The 8,008-nt window shown below is 38.3% G+C and overlaps 3 non-coding genes across 3 annotated transcripts; all 3 read right to left on the reverse strand.

The window, feature by feature from the left end:
* Nucleotides 1-974: 974 nt before the first annotated feature.
* Trnag-gcc (transfer RNA glycine (anticodon GCC)) lies at nucleotides 975-1,045 on the reverse strand. The gene has a single exon. It is a non-coding gene; the product is annotated as a tRNA-Gly (tRNA).
* A 4,453-nt stretch (nucleotides 1,046-5,498) lies between these two features.
* Trnag-gcc (transfer RNA glycine (anticodon GCC)) lies at nucleotides 5,499-5,569 on the reverse strand. Its single transcript has one exon. It is a non-coding gene; the product is annotated as a tRNA-Gly (tRNA).
* A 246-nt stretch (nucleotides 5,570-5,815) lies between these two features.
* Nucleotides 5,816-5,886, reverse strand: Trnag-gcc (transfer RNA glycine (anticodon GCC)). Its single transcript has one exon. It is a non-coding gene; the product is annotated as a tRNA-Gly (tRNA).
* Between the last annotated feature and the right edge of the window lie 2,122 nt (nucleotides 5,887-8,008).

Here is an 8,008-nt window from a genome sequence, read left to right on the forward strand (position 1 = left end):
GAGCACGCATGTTTCTTCGAAATTAAATCGTAAGGCAAGGGGTTAGCAAACATTTTTTCTACGACTTGGTGTTTCATGCATAGCAATTTTTTTGCTGACTTTGTTAAGCTTTTTTTCCATATAAAAAATGTACTTTGTATCGAAGAAAATTTGTGACAATTCAGCGAAAAATAAAATTGAAAAATCAACGGTTTTTTGTAGTCACTTGAAACTTGCAATTTCCATGGACTATAAAACTGGTAGTGGCAGGCTAATCACTTACCCTACCAGAAAGCAAAATAGATTAACGAAACCAACGCACGACTGAGTTTTGTCGAGGCCCTATGCTCCCGAGTGGAGTGAACAAGGAAAAAATAAAAGTGCACACCCACATTCTAAAAATTCTGGTTAACAACTTGAAAGTTTTGATGAAATTTTAAAAAATATGTTTACAAATTTTGTAACTCTACATTATATTTATTGTTTTTGTTATAGCATAAAAATTATTTTAATAAAAATAGTTTTGTGTCAATAATTTTGCAACAGGATGTATACAAGAAGGTCTTGTCTCATAGGGGTACGAAATAATATTGCCTAGCGCAGGTATACACTATAACCACCTCTAACGGACACCTTTATTAGGCAGACACTTTGCGTAGGCAAACAATTTTTCCTATTATCAGTCTTAGATAACGGAAAAAATTACCTTCTGTGGAAGGGGAAACCTCTATTGGACGTACAAAAGTTGTTTGACGGTAAGTGTTAGTCCAAGGGAGGTTTCACTGTACTTATATATATATTTGTATATCAGAAAAATACTATGAGACCCCGGAATTCAATAGTTGTTCCATTTTGTTGCACTATTGATTTTTAATTTTGTAATTTAATGCGTGTTGATGTGCTATAAAAGATTGATTTTAAATACAAATAAATAATAGTAATGAATAGATGGACCTTAGATTTAAACAGAGTAAAAAGTTGACAAAAATTAGTATTGCATCGGCCGGGAATCGAACCCGGGCCGCCCGCGTGGCAGGCGAGCATTCTACCACTGAACCACCGATGCCTGTTTTTTATTGTAAATAGTTTTTAAAGTCGACTGAATAACTTGGCAAATATGTATTTGCAATAATTAATAAGAAACACTTAAAATTTTGTTCATTTTTTATTTATTAATTTTTTCTGCTAGCGCTGCGTTTCTTTTTGTTTATTTAACTAATTTATTGGTGTTTAAGCTTTTAAACAATAAAAAATAAAAAGTAACAATTTATTCATTTATTTACTTTTCTTTTAAAAGTCGAATGACTAAATACGAGGGTGGCTAATATTGTGTTATTGGTGTCCGAACCAACGCAGTGGCTTCATTTAATTTTTCTTACAAAAAGAATCCCACCTGTCATCAGCAAGCCACGCTTTCCATACGTCGAGGGTTAAAGGAATGATGTTCCTGATCAACATCTGTCTAAAGCACAGCTTTTCATTTTTGACAGAATTAAAGATTTTGCTCCGTTTTGAATTATGCATTTCCAGCGTTTATGTTGAATTTTGAGCTTTAGTTTTTAGGAGGCTTCTAGTAAAGTTGTGGACATTATTTTTGTGGTGTATTTCAACCCGTTATATCCTTCTGTTACAGGTATTTTATACCCTTTGTCATAAAAGAGTCAAAAGGACTCCATCCACTGAAGAGTTAGAGGGTTAAAATATTCCAGAAAAATATTGTTTGGTTTCAAATTTTGAGCCCAATTATAAAAATACAGTAAAATATTAATGAATATTTTTTTATTCCTTTTGAAAATATTCTTATGGAAAGTAATATAAAGTAATTTTGTATTCGCTTCAACCAATTTTCAAAGCACTTTTTTCACTCAGAAGTGGATACGTTCAAAGCGAGCTGTTTAAAGGCTTCAAAAGTGTTAACCTCGCATTTTAATTCTGATGCTGGAGAACGAAAGGAAATCATTACTAGAAACCAATCACTAAATACAAACCCATTTATTCAATTTTTTTCAATAGTCAATGAGTCAATAGGGCCTTGACAAGACTCTTCCATCATATAGGGTTCTGTGCTGTTAGTTTTGCACCGGCCCATGAGATGTCGGCATCTGCTAGTTCGCGCAGCATCGATATTCTCCAAGTGTTTTTTGGTCGACCGCGACCTCTGTTCCCTTATGGGTTCCAGTCCAGTGCCATTCTCGTGATGCCCTCTTGGGGGTTTTTCAGTGCGTGACCTATCCATCGCCACTTTCTGCGTTTGATTTGCCATAGAATGGCTTCCTCGTTCGTTAATCTCCACAGTGCATCGTTACAGATGGTGTTTGGCCAGAATATTCTGCAGATGATGCGGAGGCATTTGTTGATGAAGTATTGTGGCCTCTTTAGATGGTGTTAGAGACCAGCCATGTTTCGCTTTCGTACAATAATACTGCCTTTACACATAAGCCGAATATTCGTAGTTTAGTGCGCCTGGAGATTTGCGAACTGCCCCATACCGTATGCATTCGATCTTTTAAGTGCACAAAAACTCTCTTGTAAGAGCTCGCATTGTTTTGGTGAAGAATGATTCGTCTTCGGCGGTTTGTAGGTCGGTTGGTTCGATTTCTTAATTCTTCGAAAGCTTCTGACAAACAAATAGTTATGTACCACTCATAATTTACTTCTTGCTTTGCTTCTTCAACGATCAACTTTTGTTGGATTAGGGTCGCCTTGGAATACCCATACTTGCGATTGCAGTTTTATTTCAGGCTCATTTGCATAGATCCAAGATTCGTCACCTGTTACGATGTCATGGATGTGCTTCGAACCAGCGCGACATTTTTTTCACCAATCGACACGAGTCACTTTTGGGCCATTACGTAATTATGCTGCATTCTAAGAGAGTAATGAATGTATGCTGGTCCCACTAATGCCCAAGAATGTCTATATTTTGCGAAATGTCACATGAAGATCTTGGGTTAATATTTGACGCTCATCATCGATTGTTCCTCCCTCTACAGCCATTTTTCAGCGACCTTCACTAGATGCATTCTGCAAGGATTGACTGCCACGTTGGAGCTCGTTGTACGAGGGTTTCGCAGAGAGCAGAGGCTTGTCAATTACTAATAAAGCAATACAGAAAAAAGTCAGATTCATTTCCTCCATATCTTAAAAGCTGGAGCTATAAGTTTTTAAGGAATGGGCACAGATTTAGGACCCAATTTCCCCACAGGAATTTCCAGGCACATTTACATGCTCTCACCCTCAAAGCCGCTGTTCTGTTCTTGGATTCTGAAACCTGGCTCAATATGCGATACGCAGAGAGGGGGAGCTGTGGCTCTCTGAAAGATAATATTAGGGTTGAGAGAATGCACTCGGGGAACGAAATAAGTTTGAAAAAAAACAGTTTTAGAGCTCCGGTTATTGCGGATTGTTAATATTTTGTTTTTGCAAACAGCTCTTCTTTTTATTAGCTTTCAAAATTTCATATTAAACTAACCTAAATTTGGTTAAGTCCAGAGAACCTATGCTATTCCTTACTTAAGTCTATGCCATCTTGAATGTGGCGAAAACGTGGCGGGGCAACAGTATTGGAATTTGTAGAGACGGTCAAGCTGCACTGAAAGCCCTTGTCCATAGAAGATGTTGGTCTAAGTTAAACTCGTGCAGAGTAGCCAAGTGCTTTGTGAAAGAACCAAACAGGAAATTAACGACCTTTCTCCTAAAACTTAGTAGGAAGGACCTGAGAGTACTGGTGGGTGTAATCACGGCACAACGTCTGTGGTCAGCATATGGTTACCATGGGGGTCGTAGACAGCGCGATATGCCTATCCTGTCTTGAGAATGACGACACTGCAGAGCATTTTCTCTGTAGCTGTCCTGCATTTCTCAGAATCAGACTTAGGATATTGGGTTGCGATATACTGAGTATGGATAAAGTACATACTCTTCCCGATCTCTTAAAATTCATCAATGAATCCAAGAGATTTGTGGAAGAGTGACCTCAAACTAATTTATCCGTCTTACCACCCACTTTTTATCTTTCTTATCTCTATTCTTTCTACTGAAATCTATCCGGTTGTAGTACAATGGTCTACTGACTGAGTGCTTGGACTTGTCCAACCCACCCCCCCCCCAAAACTTATCTAATCTAACCTAAATTTGTAGTTTCTTATCCAAGGCTGAATACTTCTATCTGGGATAGGATGCGGCCCATTTCCTATGTATCTTGCAGTACCACAGTTTCCGTTAATTCTTCATCTTCCTTTGACTCGAGAGTTTCGGTCTATACTGAACTATGTACAGTCTGCCTAATGGCAGCGTAACCGTCATAACTTAGAAACTATTTAACCAATTAGTTGCCAACAAATTGCATTATATGGGCTTATAATTTTTATTATACGCAATATTTTTAATAAAATGTATAGTCACCACCATTAGCTATAATTGCTGCACATCTTTGAGTCATACTTTGTGCTAATTTTTCCGCAAGTTGTGGAGGTAATCGGCCGAATTTGTCTTAATAACTGTTCGACTGTCCATATTTGTTTTCCTTCGAGTTTTTGCTTAATTTTGCCCAAACATTTTCAATAGGTTTGGCATCAGGCGACTGTGAGGCAAATTCAACATTTCAATCCCTTTTTGCTGTTTCCACTCAACATACCTTCGTCTTCGATGCTTGGGCTCGTTGTCTTCTTGTAAAATCCAAAGGTGGCTAGTTTTTCCAAAACATCTCCGTATCTGACAGTAATAATGCTTTTTGTAAATTTGTTTCATAAAAACTGCATTCAAATTGGCGGTAAACACAAATGAACGGCCAAATCCTTCTTCGGAGAAGCAGTCCGAAACACGAACCATAACTGGTTGCTTAATATGTAGTTCGTTCCAGCTGTCGACTAACAGCACTACACCAGGACGTATGCAACTATTCGCCCAAACGGAAGATTCATCCGTGAAAATCGTTTGTCCAATTCCGTTCTGAATTTTCCTTAGCCCAATGCTTTTTTCAATGTGTGACAATGAGAGCAATGGTTTTTTCAATGTGCTTCGTAATTTGAGATCTTTTGGACGTTGAGATCCTTGAATAGAGTCTTTGGATACATTAACACCACTTTTCTTTAAGACTGCTTCAGCTTCATGCAATGATAAGTTCGGCTTTGCCACAAAATATCAATGAGTTTCTGATCTTTTTTTGCACCTCGTCCAGGGAAGTCCTCAACGCTTTTAATTTCGGTATACCGTTGCACCCATTTGTTTATGAACGTCTTCGATATTTTGGGGCACATGCAGGTGGCATTTTTCGACCTGTAAGATGCGTACATAGGAACACTGGTCACGCTTCCATTAGACAGATTGAACGTCGCCATGCGAAAAATTGTCTATTGGGCTGAGAAGCCAGGAACAACATTTGGCTGACTATTGTGAGAAAGTAGCCTTCCAGCGCATTTAAATTAAATTGAGCGAATGTATACCTTCAATTTAGAGATGATTCAGTTTCATTGTATGTTTGAAAAGTCTTTAAACTAAGAAGCACAAAAAAAGTTGTATGCATCGGCCGGGAATCGAACCCGGGCCGCCCGCGTGGCAGGCGAGCATTCTACCACTGAACCACCGATGCTATGTTAAATATTTAGTTTTTTATATAAAAATAGTTGTTTCGGCTTATAAAAAAGAATTAAAAAATGGCCTCTTGGATCGATTGAAAAATTAAAAACTGCCAATTAAGATAATTACCGCATTTTCATGAAACTTAATGATGTCTTTTTTTAATAAATATTTATTTTATGAGTTAACCACGCCCACCATTTTTGGGAGACCTCCAACCTTTTGTTCTTTATTTAATTTGCATAAAAAAAGTCGTAATTGCATCGGCCGGGAATCGAACCCGGGCCGCCCGCGTGGCAGGCGAGCATTCTACCACTGAACCACCGATGCTAATTGGCTTTATTGGGAGAATTTCTGGTCAGCCGAAGTTATGTTAACTGAAGTGACATTTTGAAACAAATTTTTATGCTTTTACAAATTTCTTTTTAAGCTGACCCTCAGCATTTTAGCGTTTCAGGCTTATCAGTGATAACCGATGAATTTCCGAGTTTTGTCATTATGCATTACAAGTTATTTATTTGATATACTTTTTAATATAAGGCAAACATTTAGTTTCTGCAAACCGTGACGAGATAGGATATGCACTTTTAGACCCCAGAATCAGCGTGCAAAAATACATCGGAAACTAGCCTTACATCAAAGAAAAAACCATGTAGGCTTGTAATATTCAAGTTACCAGAAGTTTGAAATGTTACTTCCATGAGAGAACCAACAACGCGCACAGGGTTGCTTGCGTTTGCTCAAAATGACACTTGTAAGATTCGTCTACTCATTTTTCAATAGTGTTTCTCTGAGTGTTTGGGAGAACATTTTTCCCCTCTTTGTAAGATCGTTAATAAGCAAGCTGCTTATCATGCTGATGGTCTCCAGAAATCGTGCCCCTTTTTGTAACCTGCTATAAACCGGTCACATTGAACCGGGTAGTAACTCTCTGTAACTTCATGGGAAAAGACTAATCAATGGACAGCGAGACTAATCATCGATTGAACTCTCTCCACTCGAATTATATATGCACTGCCTGAGTCTCCAAATATCTAATCTATTTATTTTTCTTTTATTTAAACAAAAAACAATAATTTTATCAAAAAAGTTAATCAATTATATATTCGCCGTTGCTGTTTATAACCTCTTCCCACGTCTCGACCAATTTGTAGAAGCCGTTCCACCAAAAATCGCCTGGTCTGGTGTCAAAGAAGTCGTTGAGCCGGTTTTTAAGGGCGTCTTTGTTATCGAACATAGGACCATTCATATGGTTTGACAGGGAGCGGAAAAGATGGTAATCGGTCGGTGCAAGGTCCGGAGAATACGGCGGATGCTGAAAGGCCTCCCATTCGAGCTCTTGGAGTGTGGCCTTGACGACTTGTGCAACATGGGGCCTGGCGTTGTCGTGAAGGAGTGTGGTTTGACCATGTCGATCAGGTGTTTCCAATGGAATAGCCTCATTCACGCGGTGTAGCTGGCAATGAAGAGCTCCTTGTTGATCGAGGTCTGAAGATCCGGCTTGACTCACGACTTTGGTGTATCGCCTTGCTTTGTTTCATATTGATGTATAGGAACCATTTCTCTTTCAATATTAAGTAATAAACGATTCATAAGGGGTCAGGAAAATAAACTATTCAGCTCAGATTGCAGGACGGCTGAATCACTAGAATTTCTTATTTCAGCATAAACTTTTAGATCATCAGCATAGAGAAGAAAATTTGAAATTTGAAGGAAAATACGAACAGATATCATTAATATACCAAAAACAAATAACAGAGGTCCTAAAATACTACTCTGAGGTGGTAATAAACTGTTTCGAAGAAACCCCATCAATAACTCCTGTGTTCCACCTCTTGATTAAATAGCATCGAATCCAATGAAAACCGAGAAATGCTAATTTAATTTAAAATCGCATGGGCGATTTTATCGAAGGCTTTAGAGAAGTCGGAGTATATCTCGTCAATTTGGTATCCGCTCTGGTGGAAGCCTGTGTGGTAGTCTTCAGAAAAAACTGATTAGTCACTGTGTGCTCTTCAACAAAGAGCTCTCAACAGATTATCACTTTGGTGCAAAAGTCGATGACTTGAAGTATATCCTGAAAAAACGGAATTGATACTGTTCAGCAGAAAACATAAAATATTTTTAGAGGGAAACTCCTTAAAGTAACAGAAAAGCTCTAAATATCTAGTACTAGTACTGGATAGGAAGCTAAATTGGGGGCTCACAGTCGCAGATATGCTCCTGCGGAAGACTCATGGGAAAAAAATGGGGTTTGAAACCCAGAATGATACACTGGTTGTACACAGCAGTAATTAGACCAATTCTCTATTACGGTATTGCAATATGGTGGAATGCCCTTGAGAAGCGCGTGAACATTGAAAGAGTTCACAAGGTCCAAAGACTTGCATCTGTTCTTATAACCGGTGCAATGTCAAACACACCATCGAAAGCACTGTATGCGATATTAAAC

The sequence above is a fragment of the Anastrepha ludens genome, chromosome 5, assembly GCF_028408465.1.
Source record: "Anastrepha ludens isolate Willacy chromosome 5, idAnaLude1.1, whole genome shotgun sequence".
NCBI lineage: Eukaryota > Metazoa > Arthropoda > Insecta > Diptera > Tephritidae > Anastrepha > Anastrepha ludens.